This window comes from Halichoerus grypus, chromosome 6 (assembly GCF_964656455.1).
Source record: "Halichoerus grypus chromosome 6, mHalGry1.hap1.1, whole genome shotgun sequence".
Classification (NCBI taxonomy): Eukaryota; Metazoa; Chordata; class Mammalia; order Carnivora; family Phocidae; genus Halichoerus; species Halichoerus grypus.
In genome coordinates, this window is record NC_135717.1 from 29,600,808 (window position 1) to 29,622,160 (window position 21,353).

The window sequence follows — 21,353 nt, forward strand, 5'->3', positions numbered from 1 at the left end:
AAGCTGGCTCCTACGACCCGGAGGTACATAATGCCGTGATGTGGCAAGCCCATAAAGCCAGGAAAATTCCCTGTGATTCTGCCCACCAGACCTGATTCCACATTCACGTGCTCCCACCATTACCCAGGGAGGCCCCATCTGTCGGGGCCGGGGAAGTCTAGGCACCCGTAAAGCTTGACCGATAAAGCTAAATTTGGAAAAAAGAAAATCCTTAGTTTTTTGGTCAAATCACTGATTATGTTCCCCAAACACAACGTTGCTGAGTACATAAGAAGGAAGATTTTCTAAGATATCCAACCTTTCCTGCAACTGAAAGCAAGAAAGGTGAATTTCTGGGACTCTGGGTGAGGAAGCTGGGGTGGGATTTTTTGAGATTTGGTTCAACTTTAGAGAGAAAATACGGACCAAAGTGCTTGCTTTTCTTCTCCTCCGGGATGGCAGGAAGATGTGCATAGGCAATGGCTTTGGAACCCTCCCCAGGACGCTCCTAGCTCCGAAGGAAGTGTCCTTTTTATTCCTAACCATAAGATGGCACTCCAATGCTTGCACTAGGAACTGGGCTGGCTGGAGAGAGGGCTCTTTGGAGGACCACAGGAGCAGAAAGCTACTGAGCTCATCTGTATTTGCTTTACATCGTTATGCTAACAAGATGCGGAAATTTTATTCCAAATGCGTAAATATTATTGAGTTTGCCAAGGATTTTTGCCTGAATGCGCGACAGAGTACTGATGTTCAGGACCAAGAGGAGATGAGAAGCAGGGTGGGGAAGAAACCGGAAAGCTTGCCCATCCCAGCTCGCTTCAGCTATTCGTTGCATGGATTGAGGCACTTCGTATTACCACACTGCAATGTGGATTTCTTTGGGACTGTGGCTCATACCGAGCCCGTGCTCTGGTCTTAGTTCTGCAGGAGGCTGTTCTGCTGTTTCTAGTGCAGCCAAGATAGGTGATGGGGAGGGGGGCGGGGGGATTGCAGAAGCAGAGGGGTGCTTGCCCAAGCTGGGGTTTGGTTTCTCTCATGCTTCCCATCCCTTGATTGAATCTCTCTCCTGCTGATGGATTATTATCTGAAACCTTGTTTAATTGAGGGTCCGGTTGCCCTTGCAGGTGAGACCACAAGTCTTCACCGTTTTGATGACTGAGGGCCACATCCTGTGTCCGCCCAAGCCAACACCTTCCCACTCCCAGGGCCAGCAGCGATTCTTGGATCGTACCTGAGCTGTAGAGAAGAGTTGGCGCCACTGGCTGGTTTTCCCCTTGGGCCACACTCCTGTCCATCGGTCACCGCTTCAGAGAGCCCAGCTCCTCAGGTGCCGGGGATGCCCAGAGGACCTCCGGTTTCGCTGTGTTTCTCCTACTTCGCTCTCTGTGCTTTCTTAGGAGGCTGAAAGCATGAATACTTGATCGAATGGATGGAGGGTAGATCTATTGTTACCTGAAAGGGTATTTATTGTATGGTTTCCCACGAGATAAGCAGGTGGAATCTTGACCTTTTATTATGAAAATTCAAGATCGGGTTAGTAGTTTCTGTCCTTAAGAAGCTTAGTTCTGACAGGAATTTCAGATATGCTGATAATGGAACGCCTGGGTGGCTCAGTGGGTTAAGCGTCTGCCTTCAGCTCAGGTCATGAACTCAGGGTCCTGGAATAGAGTCCCGCATCGGGCTCCCTGCTCAGCGGAGAGCCTGCTTCTCCCTCTGCCTGCCGTTCCCCCTGCTTGTGCTCGTGCTCTTTCTCTCTGACAAATAAATAAATAAAATCTTTAAAAAAAATCTTTAAGATATGCTGATAATTATTAAATGATCATAAAAACTACCAGCTATTGAGCAACAGCTATATACCAGGTTTATATTTATATAACTTACGTATACTTCTAATATGTATCAGACTATTTTTATATTTACATGCTCTTCTATTTAACTTAAATAGAAACTTCGAGAAGTTATATATATTTACGTTTTCTTAAAAAAAGTGATGTGTAACGCAGTGGTTACCACCATGTTCTTCTCAGTGTTCACTGTTCTCTTTTTCCTTCTTACTAAAATTCTGATTTTTTTTCAGTTATTCCTCATCCCCGACGCAGCAGATCCTTTCTTTCCCAGCTCCGTGGGCGGGTCCTGTACAGTGTAGGCCATTTATGATATAGCCAACCCTCTTGCCAGTGTTTGGTTCCAGAACAGGGCTTAACGCAATCCGTGCTCAGGACCCCTCTGTATACTGTTATTGATCCAGGAGTGAGTATGTCACCCACATTGGTGCCATCGGTGTAAGGAAGAACACCCCACTATCACCCAAATGGCGCGAAAGCTTGCTGCCTTCTGTAGGAAATGTACAGTGAAGCCTGTGGCCGATAGATCTCTTACAATTAGAGGGAAACTGGCTTTAGGATGACATTGATGCTTGGCTGGTGGAGCAGTGATATGGAAAGGATCTAGGTCCTTAATGACATCATGCAGTGGCTGAATCAATCAGCCCTGAAGCCTACTCCACCTCTGGACTTCCTGTTAAATAAGATATACAAAAATACCTTTAAGCCAGATAAAGTCAGTATTTTGGCTATTTTTAGGAATATGATTACTTTTGTTAACACATTAAAAGGAGACGACATTCAGAGAGGTCAACAGCAATAGCAGGGTCAAAAACAACAAAATAATATTAAGTGACCAAAGGCCAGGCTCTAACCCTGGGCAGTCCCACCTGCTGGTCCGCTCGCCAGGCTCTGGATCCAAGCCCATGGAGTTTCCTCCTACTGAATACGACGTAGAAAGTGCTTGGAAGAAAGCCAGGCGCTTGGGGGAAAAGAATAGGAAGAATTTACAACTAGGGAAGGGAAACATTGGAGCCTATTGAATGAAGCTCATTATTCCCATAGAATGTGAGACAATGGACATGTCGACAGAGGGAAAAATTGGTTAGCTACAAACTCTAGTGGGGAGAACAGTTCTACTATAAACTTTGATATCTTTCATAGGACTTGAGATTGGATATAAACTAAAATTGATGCTTTTGCCCACTTGGGGAGGGAATACTCTCTCCTTTTTTTGAATCTTTCTGCTCTCTACTCCTTGTTCTGTGATTAGGGCGTGAGAAAAGATGATTTTTCAATGTAAAACCAAAGGAAAAAGCCCAAATCCCCAAAGCCTTTCTAGTCCAGAATGAAGGACACGCTGACAACTGATGACAACTTGATTTTACCTTAGCTCCTGCCTCCTGGAGTGTGACTTCCTGGACCTTTGCCCAACGTTGGATTTGCCTGTCACTTCAGAGGTTGGAGAGAAGCTTTGCAGAAGTGCTCTCAGGGAACCTGCTGACCAAGGGAACGAATAATACACTTGGGCCTGAAATTTGCTGAGAAATGAAGCTGAGTGAAACTTTGATTGTCAGAAATATCAGGAAAGGAACTTTCCTGAAAAAGGTGGCAGTTTTATTCAAGCCACGGGCTCCATGGCATGTGGCCAAACCTTACATTTTTATTTTGGAAAAGTTTTAAATGTATAGAAAGCCTGACTACACATTTCTCTAACGAAGATATAGAAATGGCCCATAAAAGATGTTCAACATCGTCAATAGGGAAATGTCAATCCAAACAACAAGGAAATACAACTTCACACCTATTAGGATGGCTATAATGAAGAAAAGGGACAACCATTGTTGGCAAGGATGCAGAGAATTTGGAACCCGTGTGCATTGCTGGTGGAAATGTAAAATGGTGCAGCCGCTGTGGAAAACAGTATGGTGGTTCCTCAAACGATTAAGCATAGAGTTACCTTATGATCTAGCAATTTCCATTCATAGGTATATATTCCAAAGAACTGAAAACAGGCACTCAAACAGATAGCTGTATGCCAATGTTTACTGCAGCATTATTCAAGGTAGCCAAAATGGGGAAGCCACCCTACTGTCCATCAACAGATGAGTGGATAAACAAAATGTGGTGTATACATATAAAGGAATATTATTTGGCCATAAAAAGGAATGGAGTTCTGAGACATGCTATAGCATGGATGAAAACTCTGGGCTAAGTGAAATAAGCCAACACAAAAGGACAAATATCGTATGACCTCCCCTTGTATGAAATATGTAGACTAGGCAAATTCATAGAGACAGAAGGTAGATGAGGTTACCAAAGGAAAGGGGGAAGGAGGGGTTATTGCTGAATGGGTGTGGTTTTTCTTTAGGAGATAAAAAAGTTTTAGAAATAGTGATGAAGGTTGCACAACATTGTGAACAATTGGTACAATTTAAAGAAAGATGTAGAAAAAGATAGATGTTGACAAAATATAGAAAAAAATGAAACAACAGCCGAATGTATAACTATCAGCCTTATGCCTATTGGGTGGAATGAACAAATACTAATATTTTATCACATTTGCCCTAGATATTTACATTGCTGATGAAATTATTCCCTGTAGCATATGTGATGAATGCCCTCTGCCGCATCCCTGTGGCCAGTCTGAGTCCACTTACTGAGACAGCGGACAGTTTCTGTGCATCCTGCTGGCATGAACCTCACAAGCCTGCATCGCTCAGCTTCTCTGGAGGAGAGCCTCGTCCAGTGGCAAGAGAGCTTGCTATCTGCCCACAAGGCAATCCTAAAGGGCCCAGAGAAGCAATGCCCGGAGGTCATCCCTCCAACAATGAGAGATGGGCATTAGGAAAGGAAGTATTTCAGATTCCTCGTCCCTTGGGGTATCAGTTCTGAGGCATACTCCCTTATGACTTTCCAGAGGGTCCCAATGAGACTGAGCACCCACAGCAGTAACCCTCTGATTAACACACGCCTTATAGGCTTTTCTTCCCTTCCTCTCTTTCTTTCCTCACTTCCTGCCTTCGCCACCCCAAGAAACTCCTTATTTTAGGCTCTGTTTTCAGAAGAACCCCAACTAGGACAACCCCGTCTTCCTCATTCTCCTCTTTGCTCCTAAGAGGCAATCATTTCCATGAAGTTAGTGTAAATGCTCCTGATTGACATTTTTTGTTTTGTTTTGCTTTAAATTTATTTATTTGTCAGAGAGCGAAAGAGAGCACAAGCAGGGGGGGAGCGGCAGAGGCAGAGGGAGAAGCAGGCTCCCCGCTGAGCAGGGAGCCCGACGCAGGACTCGATCCCAGGACCCTGGGATCATGACCTGAACCGAAGGCAGACACTTAACCAACTGAGCCACCCAGGCGTCCCCTGATGGACATTTTTTTAAACTTGTAGCTAACGCATCAACATACACTTTAATGGGTTTTAAATAATTTTATGAATGACACCATTGTGTGCGTATGGTTCTGCAACTAGCTTTTCTCACTCAATATGTTTTCAAGACTGCTCCATGTGATAACAGAGATCTGGTTCATTACCTCTGACGACTGTGTGTGATTTTAACCATTGTATGTGTGAACCATATTTAGCCACCCCTACCATGACGAGCATTTTTCCTTCCCCATATATTTTGGTATTATAAACAGTATTTCAATGAGCACCCTTATACCTTTATTTTAAGGAAATGTATCCAGAAGTGGAATTGTTGGATTGTAGAATATGCATAAACAATAGCTTTCAAAAAACGTGTTAAGGCTAAATTCATATAACATAAAGTTAACCACTTACAGGTAAACAGTCCAATGTCAGTTATTATAATCATAATGTTGTGCAGTCACTACCTCTTCCTAGTTCCAAACATTTCCATCACTCAAGATGGAAACCCCGTACTCATTAGCAGACACTCCCCATTACCCCCTCCCCTCAACTCCTGACAACCACCATTCTACTTTCTGTCTCTATGGATTTGCCTGTTCTGGATATTTCATCTAAAAATTAAATTATACAATTTATCACTTTGTGTATCTGGCATCTTTCACTGGGCATGTTTTCAAGGTTTGTCCATATTACAGCTTCTATCACGACTTTATTTTTTTAGGTCTAAATAATATTCCGTTAAATGTAAATACCACATTTTATTTTTCCATTCATCCATTAGTGGAGATTTGGGCTGTATCCACCTTTCAGCTATTGTGGACAGTGTTGCTATCAACGAGCATGTGCCTACATGTGTTTGAAGACCACTTTTCATCCTTTGGGGTATATATCATAAACAGTAACTTCTACATCAGCAAGTCTGGGATGGTTAGGATCTAAAGCACTTCTGGTCAACCACATCTTTGTCGGAAATGTGGGGATACTCATCGGCAGCAATTATGCTACAGCCTAGACAGAATCATTTAGTGGCTAGAGTTAGAAACTCAAATTAATTTAAGTGAGGTGGTTAACTGGAAGGATACAACAGGCCATCTTATGGATGCCCAAAGACTGAAAACGAGGTAGAGCTGAGCCTCCAGGAAACTGGGGTTGGAAAGGTCAGGGGTAGGGTTAAGCCCTTGGTTATTCACACAGTTCCCTCCTTCTCTCTACAAACCAGTTTACTTACCAGGGCACTCATGGCTGAGGCTTTTAGAATGTCTGGCAGCAAGGATTTTAGCAGGTACTCCAAAGCCATGCTGGAAAGAGAAGGCCATCTCCAAGTATCTGCCCCGCACTGTTTCATGCCTCTGTGCCTTTGCTTATGCTCCTCCTCATCGGTCACACAGAGTAATGATCGTCCCGTGACCAGGTTATTGTGAGCGTTGGACGAGTTGCCTGTAAAACATTTAACGTGGGGCTTTACAAATGTTCCCTACTGACCTCCCTGTGACTTAACACTACAGTACTTCTGTTACATGCTACACAACTAACAGCATGAACTTGGGAGCCAGACTGTGTGTTTGAATCCCATCCACACTCCTGTGGTCTCTGACAAGCCCCTGGACTTCTCCGTTAAACTTTCCCATCTGCAAAATGGGGGTATCGACTGCACCTGCTTCACAGTATTGTCGTGACGATTAATGAGCTAATGTATGTGCAGCTTCTAGAACCTGCCTGGCAGCAGCAGCATCTTGACACGTTATCTGTCTTACCCCTCAGGACCACAATGCACGATAGGTGCGATGCTTGGGTGGCTCAGTTGGTTAAGCATCTGCTTTTGGCTCAGGTCATGATCCCAGGGTCCTGGGCTCGAGTCCCCCTCCCTGCTCAGCGGGGACCCTGCTTCTCCCTCTGCCTTCTGCTCCCCCTGCTTGTGTGCTCGCACTCTCTCTCTCTCTCCCTCTGACAAATAAATAAATAAAATCTTTAAAACAAAACAAAACAAAACAAAACAATGCATGATAGGTGATGCCACCCCATTTTACGGAAGAGGAGACTGAGGTCAGAGGGGACCCGCTATGTGAACTCAGGTCCATCTCACCATAATGCTTGTGCCCTCTCCCTTATATCACTCTGCTAAATTGTTGTTTTCATCTACAGCTTTTTTAGAACTGCAGAATATCCCAGCTTCTCTGCTGCTTCATCTTGTGTATTATTTGAGCTCCAAGTGGCAGCGCAGAGCCCCTGCTTCACTTTTCTTTTTTATTGGTGTAGCAGATGATGAGAAGGATCCCTTTGCTCTGGCAACTGGGGTTGAAAATATTTTTTCTTGAGAACCGGGACTTGAATTTCCGCCTGTGTACCTGCTGTACGTTGACCTTCCCTCTCCTTCCGCTTATCACTGCTTGGAACTGCTTCTTATGGAAAGGGTCTCTGAGTAAAAAAATAAACATAAAAATAAATCAGAAATTCCACTGATACTGGCCCCAGGTTAAAGCTCCACCCTCTGGCTCCTTAAACTGATTATTTGTGGGCCAAGAATCCATGGACTTTTTGCAGGAAGCCCTTTGGGTGAATGCTGGTGGGATTTTGGAGAGGGCTTTGCAGTGATACCTTACGGGAGGTGAGCTGGGGGTGGGGGGGGAATGCCGTGGATGGGCTGAAGCAGCCTATATTGTTTAGCGGTTTAAGGCAGACCATTTCCAGCAAGATTGAAAGTAAAGAAAAAGGCTTATTCTGCAGAAGTGGGAATTTAGCAGTGCCAACACACAAAATTGAAGACTTCCAACGGAGCTCCGAGGGTGCGCCTCTTTTGCAGAGTGTTGCATTAGAATGTTTGTTTAAACAGCAGCTAGGCTGGACCCTCTCGGATTTATTTCCTGGGCATTAGCTGCTGAACGAACATGGAGAACAATAAACGGAGACGCTTCAAATTAAAAGGCAGAAATTTTGCCATTGAATGTGAAGGAATGGATATGGGGAAGTTTCTAAAACTCCAAGGTAAATTAATCATAAAAATAAAATTAAAAAAAGGATCCTTTTAATCCAAATTCGACTTCTAAGCAACCACCTCCAAAGCTTGCAGACGCCGTTCCCCCTGCTCGGGCTCTCTTGCAGGTGCGTCTCTGTCTACCTGATATTCGATCTTTTGCCTTGCGGCCGGTGCAACTGGAACACTGGTCTCCCAGCCCTGGGGCAGCGAAGGGAGGCAAACATCCTCCTGACGGCCTCAACCCAGAAGTGACGTGTGTTATTCCCGTTCACAGTCCATTGGGCAGAACTAGACACGTGACCCTCTCCTTACTGCAGAGGAAGCTGGGAAATGTAGGCGGGGCAAAATGGAATATTTGCAGAGATTTTACAGTCTCTGCTATACTCCCCAAGACTTGGTTCGGTGTCCTGCCGGTGTGTTTTTGAATCATTCAATCATAACACATCTCTCTCTCTCTCTCTCTTTTTTTGTAATTGCCTGTTTACTGCCCCATGCAAATCCCAAACCTGTAAGTTCTTTGAGAGAAAGGGCTAAACTCGTCCACCATTGCATCTCTTACACCCAACCTAACACAGCACACAGTGGGGGTTCACTAAATCGTTATTGAATACGTGAAAAAAAGAAGGAATACATGATGTAGCCGTACCAAAAAAATGGAGACATAGCCATACAAAAAAAAAAAAAAAAAAAAGGAGACATCATTGTTTTTATAAATTTCTCACCTAGGAGGTGAATGCTTTATCTGTGAATCAGATGGCCTTTAATCTCCTAGATACCGGTCAGGTCCTTTGATCTGAGAATCTTCAGACTACAGTATTTGAAACCTCCCCCCCATCTCGCCCCCCAGATTTTTGTACGTGGTGGTTTTAATACTAGGCTCTATTGAAAGCTTCATGACTTAATTCCTGCTAGCCTGCTAATTGGGACTTGTTTTATAGTTTCCTATCATGCATACACAAATTTGGGAGAATAAGCTCATGATTTTTTTTCTCCCAAACATAACTAGATTTTTAAAGTATTATTATTATTATTACTATTATTATTTATGTAAAAAGTAATTGTGATACTGTGATTTATAGGAAGTATATTTTGGTCACCTGAATGATCAAATGTATATTTCTTATATATATTTATTCTTCACCATAGTTCCTAGCTAATAGCTCCCAAACCCTTTGGAATTTCCTAAGTGTTGAGAGTGATAAAGGTGTCTTTTGTCATGTTAATGAGGTTCTTTGGAAAGCACCTAAAGATGGGGGTGGTTGTCAAAGGAGCCAACCTGTGATTTAGGGGATTGGAATTTTCAGTCCCATCTGGGGCTGAAGGCTGAATCAATCGCCAATGGCCCATGGGCCCATGATTTAATCAACCATACGCATCTAAGGAAGCTTCCATAAAAAGAACAGGGTTTGGAGATCTTCTAGGTTGGTGATCACATGCAGATTCTGGGAGATGCATGCCCTTTCCCACATACCTTGTTCTACGTTTCTCTCCTGTCTTGGCGGTTCCTGATTTGGTAAGTAAAATGTTTCTCTGACTTCTGTGAGCCACACCAGCAAATTAATTAAACCTGAGGAGGGGGTCCTGGGACCCTCTGTTTTGTAGGCAGTTGGTCAGAAATACAGTAACACCCTGGACTTGCAATTGGCATCCTGAGTTGGAAGGGGGTCTTTGGAAACTCCAGGCTGTTGTGGGTCAATGAGAAGCACAGGTAACAACCTGGGGTAGTGATTGGCCTCTGAAGTTGAGAGCAGTCTTATGGGACTGAGTCCCTTACCTCTGATCTCTGAGTAGATAGCGTCAGAATTGAGTTGAATGGGGTTGAATTCTTGGACTCCAGCTAGTCAGTGTGGGGAAGCCTACACACACACACACACACACACACACACACACACATTGGAGAATTGGGCCCTGAAACCCCAAAGAATAATATACACTTTCAGGGCATGTGTTAGTTAGGGTGGTATGTACTAGCTGCTTAAACACAACAAAACCCGTAAATATTGGTGGCTTATTAAAAATTTTTTAACTTATATAGCAGTCTAGTGTGAGTGTGCTCGGGGCGGGGTGGGGGGGGCAGGTAGCCTTCCACGTGGTAAAATGAAGAAGCAGCCTCCTTCTATCTTGTGGCCTCCAGATCTTCCACTTCACTTTGGCTTCCATTGCATTGGTGCAAACCAGTTATGATCCTTGGAGTGTCCAACCTCGACCCAAGGCATGGTGGGAAATGTAGTCCATGGCTGGCTAGCTTCTCCCTTGCCACAAATGTCCCAGGGACATTTGCTGGCTGTCTCTCCAGCATCATTTGCCATCGTAACAAAAAGTACTTTGGCTTTCCTTGGCCAAATTCACCCTCTACCATTCTCAGCCAGGTGATTTAGATGGGGTTGACTCTTGCCACGGTGGGTGGTGGGTGGGCTCTGCTCATGTATGCCAAATTAGCAAGTCACATACTACTAGCCAGGATGATGGGGTCAGGGATGGGTCCATCATAGAATTCAGGCCATTGGGAAAAGTGAATCCTCAGACTTGTGCTAGAGTAGTTTGTTTTTTTTTCCTCCCTGTGAGTATGTGAGGTCTGGATCAGCTTCTGTCTTTGTGGTATCACATGATTCTAAATGGCACAGACCAGGGTTTCTCAACCTCAACACTAGTGACAGTTGACAAGTGACGCACAAATATACACATAGCTACACGCACATGTATAGATAGCTAGATACAGATCTCTCTTTCTATCTCTATTGTACGTATATTTTTAAATTTTCTGTATGTTATTATGTTTTGACAACTTAAAAAAAAAATCATTCTGGCTGGGGAGAGACTGCCCCTTCTGGGCTAAACCTGGCAAAGGGCCCAGCAGGGAAAGCACACCTTTGATACGCAAGCTAACCAATGCAGAGCCAGACCTCCTCTATCCGGCCTTCACTCCCCAGGAGACTGTTCCTCTGCTTTAATAATTCCAGAGCAGGGACCTGGCAGCTAGAGGCCACCCTGTCGCCCAAAGCCTGCTGGAATGAGTCCAACTAGCCAATCCTGAACTGTTGACCGTGTCTTGCCTTGCCTTTCTTATGGAAACCTCAGTAAACCTTGACCTAAGCTTTTCCATTGCTGTGATCTGCTGTTTTCCCCTGTGACCCCTGCGTGGTATGCGGTGACTCCCTCTTTAGAATCTGTGCTTATAATAAATGTTATTCTACAAGCATTCTCCTCCTGTTCACTCCCCTGGCTGCATCTGACTGGCCAACCTATGAACACACAGTTTATTTTTTATTTTTTTTAAAGATTTTATTTATTTATTTGACAGAGAGAGAGAGAGGGACAGCGAGAGAGGGAACACAAGCAGGGGGAGTGGGAGAGGGAGAAGCAGGCTTCCTTCAGAGCAGGGAGCCCGATGCGGGGCTCGATCCCAGGACCTTGGGATCATGACCTGAGCTGAAGGCAGATGCTTATCCGACTGAGCCACCCAGGCGCCCCTAAACACACAGTTTAAATAGCTTCACCAACCCACTGTCTATTCATTCCACTGGTTCTGTTTCTCTGTTGAGCCTTGCCTAATATAATGGGTTTGGAATCTATTGTCAAGATGGGGCCCAGAGGTTTTGCGGATTGTCTGAAGGGAGGGGTGTGGGAAAGCAGGTATCAAGGATTGCTGGTACCTTTGGCCCACGCTAGTACCCTCCCACCTGTCCTCGAAACTTGAAAGAGCAAAGGTTTTACCGAAGTCAGACTCTGATGGCTCCCCTTTCCGGCTTCTAAGTGTCCACGCCGTCAGTTCTTTCCTGCAGAACAGGGTTCACCTCTTCGGACCCTATTTACCGTGCCTTACAGCGCCTGCACCTTTCCCTGGCCATGCTTACTTAGCAGCGTTTTCAGGACAAACCCTCGGGAACTGTTTGCAGAACTCCACGTAAGTAGAGTGAGCATTTCACTGCCTCTGGCTCTAGCCCCCAAATATCTCTAAAGGACTTTTTTATTTCTTTCCCTAGTCTCCATCACCTTCCTGTTGAGCTTGGATGGTTAGGGATGGTGGTGGTGGGTGGGCTTGGAGCTGTGTTCTTCCAGAAGGCCCCAGATTAGACGAGATGGCTGGTTCTAAACCAGGATTTCCATACGGGGGCAGAATAAGGGATCACGTCGGAAGACTTTCTTGATTTTTTTTTATTAATTTATTCATTTGAGACAGAGAGATACAGAGTGAGAGAGAGAGAGCGAGAGAGAGAGAGAGAGAGCAGGAGTGGTGGGGAGAGGCCGAGGAAGAAGGAGAAGCAGACTCCCCGCTGAGCAGGGAACCCGCTGCGGGGCTCGATCCCAGGACCTGGAGATCATGACCCGAGCTGAAGTCAGACGCTTAATGACTGAGCCACCCAGGCTTTCCCACTTCTGAAGACTTTCAAAGGAGCCTGGCAGGTGCAGTATTGATCTCAGGGGAGAGGACCATTCCTTTTGGCGGAGGCTTCATGGAAAGATGGCTCGGCTCACCATGGATCCTTCCGGAAATTTCTAGATGTTATGGAAAATCTCTGCTCTGTGTGGGCAAACAGGCATCCGGGGAGTGGGTAATTGGGGCAAATGCCCCCACTGGGGCCCAGGAGGGGGGTCTGCAGTTTCGAATTCTTTTGAGCAGAGAGAGTGGCTCTAGGCTGCAGGCACAAAACGTTTAAAAAAAGAAGCCAAGCTCATTTATAATCAGTCAGCTCATGACCCTTTTCTCTTTTCCCATCACGAGTCAACGAGGGGGTAGTCTCACTGTGGCTCCTCTTCCTGTTCAAGGCTTTCCTTGAAAGTTGCAAAAACCAGGGAAGAGCTCTCCCCCATTGTAAAAACATATGCTTGTAATAAAAATAAGATTCGCTCAGTACTGGTATATATATGAAAGAGGAAAGAGAAAAACCTTCCAAACTCCCACTACCCAGAGATAGCCACTGTTAACATTTTGATAAATATTCTTCTGGATATTTCTAAATACACATTCCCTCTCTCTCCCCTTCTCTTTGTCTCTCTCTCTCTCTCTCTCTCACACACACACACACACACACCCACATACTTCTATGCAAATGAGATCACATCCTGCTTGTTCCCTTATTCTGTAAACCTGCTTTTTAACTCCACATTATGCCATGGTCCTTTTTCTGGGTCAACAAATTTAGAAATACCTCATCAATTTTAATGGCTGCTTAAAATTCCACTGTGTGGTTAAAACGTACAATATTTAACCAGTTCCCTATTGGTGGACATTTAGGTTGATTTCGATGTTTATTGTAGAGAACGTCGCCTATGAAAATCCCCGCAGTTATATCTTGATCTCCATGTATAATTTATTGCTCATTTAAACATCTTGCTCTCTTTAAGTACTGTAATAATAATAATAATAATAATAATAGTCTTTTCCGGGGTTGAGATGAGAAAATAATGTGGCATTTCCTGAGACTTCTGTGTCCCCTGGGAGAGTTCTCAGCATGGAAATGAAACCCAGGAGCCAGGCCTGAGTCCCTGCTGTCCAGAATTTTCTGATTATAAGGATCACGAGGACACATGCTGCAAGTCCCTGTTTCTGGGACTGTCTGTGACTTAATGCAATAGTCTCAGGGGCTAAAACAGAGGCACCAGGCATAGGTGGGGACCCAGGGCCAGAGAGAAGCAGGAAGAAACTGGGAACTCAGAGAAATCATGGGTTTGGTAACTGAGGTTTGGACTGAGTGAGTTTCAATGTCCAGGAGGGACACAGGGAGCCAGGAAATGACAATATGGTGAGGTAAGTGTTAAGTACAAGTACAAGATATATTGGAAGAACCAAAAAGTCTCACTAGCATTTGGAGGTCTCGGAGGGCTTCTTGGAGGAAGTCAACTCCAAATAAGTACGCTAATGTGTTTTGGAAATGGCCAGAAGAATGAACCATGAGGAGGGGTTCAGGGGAGAGCATCCTGGGAAGAGGGGCAAAGTTGTTATAAAGGCCAGGAGGGCCGGAAGTCATAGTACTTGCCCTCACTGAGCCCCAAATCTAGACAAATAAATAGGTAAGTTCAAAACACAGTGCTAACTGTGATGACAGTGGGTTCTGTGACCCAGACTGGGGAGGTGCTTGGGGGTCTGATACAACTAACTGAACTCTGACATTGTCCTGAAGGGCATTTCTTCCCTCTGGCCCCCGGAGACCAAGAGGACTTTTTCTATAATTCGGAAAACAGTGCACCAGTAGTTGCTTCCGTGCCTAAAATCATGTCATTAAGTGTCTTCATTTTCACGTGGTCAAGATAGTAACTGAGGGAATTTACAAGGCAGGAGGCAGAACTTGGGAATGCCAGCAAAGCTTTGTGAATATCCCCCCCCCCCTTTTTTGTGATTACTTGTGGTTTTACATGAGGAGTGGGAAACAGATTTATAGCTGTCCGTAGAGCTGGGATTATGAGAAGGAAACTGGGAGAAAAGGTCATCCCGAGAAACGGAAATGCCCCTGAGAGGTGGTTTGACACGAGCTATATAACCTAAAAGTTTTGGGACTTCAAATATTCCCTCATCAGCCTGTGGAGGTTCCTGGAATTTCTACCTCTAGCTTGGGGTGAAAGGGGTGAATGTGAATGAATGCTTATATATGCAGCACGGTGTGGGCCATGATTCTCTGAATGTGGTTCGTGAGCCACGTACTTTAGAATCATCTGGAAGCTTCCAGAAGGCACATCTTTGGGTTGACCCTAGGTCATTGGAAGTGGACCCTTCTGGCTGTTTATCTAGCATCTATCTCAGCTCTGCTCCCACCCTCTTCTCTTTCCTAACAGAATCCAGATTGTGGGGTTCAGGGGATGCCCCTCCCCCGTGCCATCTTAAAACGCTAAGAAAACTAATCTGGTATAATTTGACTGCTCTCAAGGAATTGCTCTTTTGCTGCCTGTGATTGCTTCAGGAAGGGGCCTTGGACCTAATTTGGTCCAGTGAGAAGTAAAGGGAAGCCTGTTGAGATCTCCAGGGAAGTTTCCTCTTTCCTAAGAAAAGGCAGGAGAAGAAATAGCATCTCTCTGCCTGCTGTTGACTCCGAGGAGCAGAGAGGGAGACGACCCCGAAGGAGCAGAGAGAAGAGACGGACAGAACCTGGGTTCCTGATGACACCGTGGAGCGGCTGAATCAGCCTGCCCTGAGGCCTGACTTCTCTGCAGACTTCTCTTATTTGAGATAATAAACTCTTTTATTGAGTTGGCGTTTCTGTTATCTGCAGTGGACGCCCCAGAAGCAATACATACACTGAATCAGCATCTCTGGAGATGGGCCTGCCCCAGGCATTTCTGATATACACTCCGGTGTGCAAATCACCACAGAAATCCTGGGGACACCCGGGCTGGCCGTCACAAGTCAGGGTCTGGCCCTTGTGGCCGAGCCACTCGGAGCAAGTCATATCCATACCTCGCTGAGCGCCAGCTTCCTCGGGGGACCAAGAAGGGAGCTACCCTAGCAGATCTCTCTCCCTTGGTGTTCTGCCGTTCTGCCGTAACCTAGGCGAGCACGGTGCCTAATCGTGGCAGGAGAGAACGCCAAGGGAGAGATCTCACAAAATGCTTTGACATCAATAAAGCAGAGCAGTAAGGAACTTTATTGTTATCTTAAGCAAAAGCTGGCTGCAGATTTTCTGCTTTCTAGAGAAATGGCGTAATTCATTTCAGGGATCGCAAGGTTCTATTGTTTAGCAAAATGCCTTGATGGACATTTTGGTTCCAATGTGGGGCATGACCCCCACCCCCTAGCAGAGCCTGGGTGAATAATGGGGAAACGAGAGGGGCTGGAGTTCTTGATACACTATCGTCAAGAGCAGGGCACCAGGATCTTGCGTTTCCAGGAGCCCATAGAAAAAGAGGGCAAGAGGTTCGGAGCAGAAGGGAGATGAGCAGCGGTTCTAGGGAAGGAGAAGCCTGAGGAGATGGATGGTGGTGACGAGGGCCTCGGGAGGATGAGTCCAGAGAGGAATTTCCTGGGATGAGGAGTGGTCCATATTTACCAGGCAGTGAGTGACATCTAATGTCCCATGTCCCATTGTCACCTCCTGTTGAGTCTACTCGATGGAACTTTCCTATCGGCATCCCCCACCTGACGGCTCTTCTCCCTGTCACGGGCTTCGTAGTTCACACTTTATCATCTCTCACAGAAATGATTACCAGAGACCTTCCCTGGCCCCCTGCCTCCCATCATTTCTAACCACTCTGCGTTCTTGAACCGGTCATCAGGATTCGTTAAACGTCTCAAGAGCTACTTTGGCTTTGACTAAATTTGACTGTCTCCCCTTTTGTCTCCTGGTTCCCATCATTCACTTTTCTATTACAAATCCCTTCACGAGATAAGAGCTTTTTAAGACCAGACTCCTCTTGTAGATTATCACGGCAATTAGATAAGCAATAATGGATAAGAACGCAGGGACAGGTTTTAATTATTTTTTTATAGCTCAATATTAACTCATACTAATATGGACCCAAGCGCTCATTTCCATTTGACTTTTATTTTTGAGCGCCTTCTCTGTGTAGGGCACCAGGATAATTTCTGTAGAGACATGGGTCAGGCAGCTGTTGCCAAAGTGTCTTGTATAGTCCTTGATGATAACTCTGTGTAGGACTTAGTACTGTTTTCTGAGTTAATAACAACACATCCTTGGAATTTCTAGTTCTTGAAAGTGTCCAACTAGGGTGCCTGAAACCACCGCATTTTTGTCATTTTTTTTCCTAGTAATACTTAGTTTCCTTCTCCATAGCTGCTATAACTTGGCAAGAAAGGCATTTTATTTTATATATTTTTTAATATTTATTTTAGAGAGAGAGAGACAGTGTGCGCTTCGAGGAAGGGCAGAGGGAGGAGAGAGAGAATCTCAAGCACACTTCCTGCTGAGCAGGGAGCCCACCCAGTGCGGGGCTCGATCTCACGACCCCAAGATCATGACCTGAGCCAAAACCAAGAATCAGACTCTTAATCAACAGAGCCACCCAGGTGCCCCAAGAAAGGCATTTTAGAAACCCATTTTGATGAAACACAAAGGAAATTGACTTTTTAAAAAAGATTTTGTTTATTTTATTTGAGAGAGAGAGAGCATGAGCTGGGTGAAGGGCAGAGGCAGAGGGAGAAGCAGACTGCGTGAATGAGTGGGGGCACACACCCCCACCCCCCAACCCCACCAGGGGGACATTTGGCCAGATAGCCAGGCCAGAAACAGGAGGTACTCTGCTCAAACCTATTTGCATGCGTCTGAATGTTGGGTGTCTCCTTCCTGCAGAGTCACACTGAGGACCTAGGGTGCGGGGTGATAACCTCAAATCTCTCCCAGGGTCCGGCAGGTGAGGCCCATGAGTGGGGCGGCGGGGGGGCTGCCGAGCCCTGTCTGCCCCATCCATCGGATGGCTACTGTGTCAGGTGTACCTTCTAATTTTTTTCAAGAGAAGCCATAAAATTATATTTTCATTTGAAAGAACCCCTTTAAAAAATATCAACAACTAGTTAAAACTTTTTAGACATTGTGCAGGGAGGAGAAAAAAAAAAAGAAAAACACGAGCGTTTCCTGAGACCTCATCCTTTAGCTGCAATGGACCAAGAACTTCCGTTTCCTTTGCAAAATCCATGGCAGTTGCCTTTCTAGTGTCTGTCTGTCTGTCCTCGCTAATCCACATACCATTCTGAGACACAGTCAGCTGTTTCGTCAGAAGAGAAGGGAGGGGTTAGGGCAGAGATTTTTTTTTGACCAAAATATTAACTTTATTTAGCAAACACCTATGCACGGCTTACCATGTTCCAGCCCCGTTCTCAGCACAAATATTAGCTGGTTTCACCCTCCTGAGACTGCAAGGGAGCTACTACTATTAATCCCATACTATAGATGAGGACACTGAGGCCAGCGAGGGTGTGTCACTTGCCATCATGCCCTTAAGAAGGGCTGCAGCCAGGATTCAAGCCTGGGAAGTTTGACTCCTGAGTCTGTGCGCTAAATCCCTATTCCAAGAGCCTCTCGAAACAGAGCAGAGAAAGCAAACTTTGCTTTTTAGTTAATGTAGAGTCATCCTTAAAATGGAAGAACCGAGACCAGAAAATGCAAATGAGCCAGACCAGATCTGACTCTGAGGGCAGTGGGCAGTGAAAGCTCCTGGTAAGGACCCAACCATTTCCTTCTGTCTCCACCTCGGAAAGCACCCCGGGGCCCCGCGCGGTCCCCGTCCTCCTGTGTTCTGTAATGCGGCTAGGTTAGCACAGAAGAGGAGATGGCTACTAAGCCTGAAAAATACAGAGAAACGAGGTAAAGTATTAGACTGCCTATAAAAGATAACTAGACCCGGAGAGAGGGTTTGAAAAGCTGCCTTAAAAAAAAAAAAAAAGGCAGACACAGCTGAATGCACTTCCAGGCACCAGAAGTGTTCTTTGCAAGATGAGCATCAGAGCGGAGGCAGGGCAGGGGATGAAAGGGGCATGCATATTTATGTTTCCTCAAGAAAGCTCCAAGCTTGGGGAGCACTGTGTGGTGAAAAGGAACAGCCACTTGGATCTGCTCTTTCTGATGCGGATGGTGTGGTCAAAATTGCTGACACTCTACCGTTTGGGCACAGCTCCGGATCCTGCCAGCCCCGTAGCGGTTATTGTAATAAACTGACAGGAGATACAATGCCAGGGTTTCCAAAGTGCAAAGGAAATTTCTGTAGGGGCTTTGGGAAAGCTGTGAGGGTCTCTGAAAATGGGAAGCTTCCAGGTGGTTGAAGGCTGGTCATGGAGTCTGAGATCATCAAGTTCTCACTTTTCTGTGTTTGAGTTTTGTGGGTGTGGACATGAAAATGAAGCTAACTAGCATCATGGGGAGGATGGGTTTGATTCTCTTACAAGGTGGGGCTGTGGGGGTCTTGGGAAGAAATGCGGGGGGTGGGTGGGTGGTGGGGGGGAGACTCGGGTCACCTGGGTTTAAGCAGCATCTCTGACTTTATCTGTACTTGACTTGGGATCTCTGGGATAACAGCCCTGGAGTGGCCAGAGAAGACCTAGGGAAGTCTTAGAAGAAGGAACTCTGGTCCATACTTCCCAAATTTGGACTGGAGGGAGAACTCCAGAATATACATCCAGCTGGCCCAGGGATGAAAAATACCGAGCACGCATGCTGACCCCTCCCTGTCCTGCACTCATGGCAGACATTGCTAATCAACCCCAACAGGCTGTCTTGGAAGCCTGGGTGTGGCCCCAGAGTCCTTTTCAACATGGCTACTACCAATCAAATGGACTTGGCACAAGAGAAGAACTGTATGAGGCCTCCCTGATGCCCTACCCAAGACCTTGCCCAACTTCTCCCTGACTTCCGCCATGTTGGAGGGAAAGAGTATCACACGTTAGTTAGGGTTCTGGCGTCAGAGTCCTGGGGTGTGAATCCCAGTCCCACCTCCTTACTGCGTGTGATCTTTGTCTCGTTGCTTATCCACGCCAAGCTTCAACTTCCTTTCCTGTGCAGTGGGGCAACACCAGCATCTACCTTGTAGGAGATGTGATTATGGTTGTGTGTGTGTGTGTGTAAATATCTAACATGATGTTTGACTAGATGCTCTACAAATGAGGTTCCTTTCCCCCCCTCATAAGGAGTCCCACAGAAGGTGTGGGGGATGGGTTTGACATCAGCTGGAAGGTAGAAGTGTGAGAGGTGGAATAGAAATGGAAGGAGATGGGGCAGTCAGCTGCTAGGTCATGCAAGGTTTTGAGGTCAGCATAGGGATCCTTGTCTCTTTCTTAAGATCAAGTGGAGCAGGAGATGGGCAGGTTTAGATCCTCATAGTTTTCCATGCTCCTTCCTGCCACAGGACTTTGGTTCAAACTTGTCCCCTTTGCTAGAATGTTCTTTTTCTTCTCTCTCAAACCCATCCTGCATCTCATTAACTCCCTTTTTAAAAAGATTTTATTTATTTATTTGAGAGAGAGAGATCACGAGCAGGGGGGAAAGGTAGAGGGAGATGCAGACTCCCTGCTGGGCAGGGAGCCTGACGCAGGACTCCATCCTAAGACCCTGGGATCATGACCCGAGCTGAAGGCAGATGCTTAACTGACTGAGCCACCCAGGCACCTGCATCTCAATAACTCCTGAAGGTCTTCCAGTTGGCTCTCAACCATCACCTCCTCAGGGAAGCCTTTCCTGATCTCCCACCTCCTTCTGTTATATGTTCCTACGTGGCCACGTCCTCAACCTCCATCCAACCCCCAACCCCCCACTGGCAGCTTCATACTTATTTGTGTGGTTAAGTGACAAAACCAATCTCCTCACCAGACTGTGCTTGGTGAGGCTGGGGGCTTGGCTTTGCCCACCATTCTTTCTCCAGGGCCTAGCACCTCACCTGATCCACGGTAGATGCCCAATACGTGTTGTGCCCTAGAAATATTGTTCTGGTCATAGGGTGGAAAGGACACAGGGCCATAGTGGGGGCAGGGATATCAGTGAGGAGGCCATTGCTCCAAACCAAATGAAAAGTCAAGGTGGCCTTGAACTAAGACGGGGACAACACAGATGGAGGGAAGTACATGGTGTCAAGAGCTACGAAGGAAGCTTTGTCTTGATAAATTACTGGCAGGCAGTTTTCCTTATTCCTCTTTTCTTCTGTGGATTTTACAACACCTTCGTGTTTTCTAGAAATTCCCAAAGGAGAAGGAAAGGAAAATATAAAGTATTTGCAACCTGGGATGGGGGAAGGCTTATCATCCCCCTGCTAATCAGAAGTGGGCAGAGCCCATCGGGCCGACCTCTTTCCTCCAGATCCCCGTGAAGGTTGTTACCTGCTTTTGAAATCTGCACCTCACTTTGCCAACTCACTGCTCAAAATGCCCAGTAGGAGTGTCTTAGGAGCTCAGGGAATTAACTGCTGAGTGGTGACGAACAGGCTTATTGAAGTCGTCAAAGCTGAAAGCGAGTTTGAACTGTGATGTGTCCTGCCGAGCATTTTATGAATATGCAGAATCAAACAGGACCTGGTGGAAGCCAGAGGGAGCAGGCAGAAAGAGGTTCTCTTTCAAATCCCAGCCAATGGAAGCACACATTTCAGCTCATTAAAACACACAACAGGCTGTTATAGACACTTTCAAAAAGAGCTTTCTATTGAGTAACATCCTGGGGGACTTTTATTTATTTATTTTTTCTTTGTAGAAAGTTTTCCAGGGGCAACCCCAAAAGTTCTAAGGCGGGGTTTGTCTCAAAGGGCTGGACGAAAGTGGAGGACAGCTTTCCTGC